Here is a 693-nt window from a genome sequence, read left to right as displayed (position 1 = left end):
ACAGAGGCCCGCCAGGACCGCCGTGCTGCGTGAGTCTAGGTCCGGTGTCCGCGCCCTCTGCGTGTCGAGTGAGTGCCCTGGGACCAGCGAGAGGGCGTGGACTGCTCGCTCCGCCCCCGCGGGCTCCGGAGCTGTGTAGGAGGAGCGCGCGCTCCCAGCAGCCAACGGGCCTTGGACCCAGATTTTATTTATTTTTTATTTTTTTAACGTTTATTCATTTTTGAGAGGCAGAAAGAGAGACAGAGCGTGAGTGGGGGAGAGGCAGAGAGAGGGAGACACAGAATCCAAGCAGGCTCCGGGCTCTGAGCTGTCAGCACAGAGCCCGTTTTGGGGCTTGAACTCAAGGCCCTGAGATCATGACCTGAGCTTAACTCGGATGCTTAACTGAGCCACCCAGTTGCCCCTGGACCCAGATTTTAAATCCTGGAGTTGTCACCCTGAGAATCTTGGCTTTACTGGGTTTTAAAGTCAGTGGGAGTCCAAAAGAGGAAATGTTACCTAGTCCTAGAAACCCTCCGGGGTGGGGCAGCTTGGCCTAAGGGTAAACACAACACCAAACCCTCCAACTTCACTCGCACCGCGGGTTATCTTTGGCGGTGGCGCTACAACCTTAGGCAAATTACCGTTCTCTTATCTTCCTTCACGCATGAAGTGGAAATAATAAAATCCTCTCTGTGGTGAAAGAAATGTGAT

The sequence above is a fragment of the Crocuta crocuta genome, unplaced genomic scaffold (genome assembly GCF_008692635.1).
Source record: "Crocuta crocuta isolate KB4526 unplaced genomic scaffold, BGI_CrCroc_1.0 scaffold24, whole genome shotgun sequence".
Classification (NCBI taxonomy): domain Eukaryota; kingdom Metazoa; phylum Chordata; class Mammalia; order Carnivora; family Hyaenidae; genus Crocuta; species Crocuta crocuta.
The sequence above is the reverse complement of the archived record's forward strand: the minus strand, read 5'-3'. Positions refer to the sequence as shown.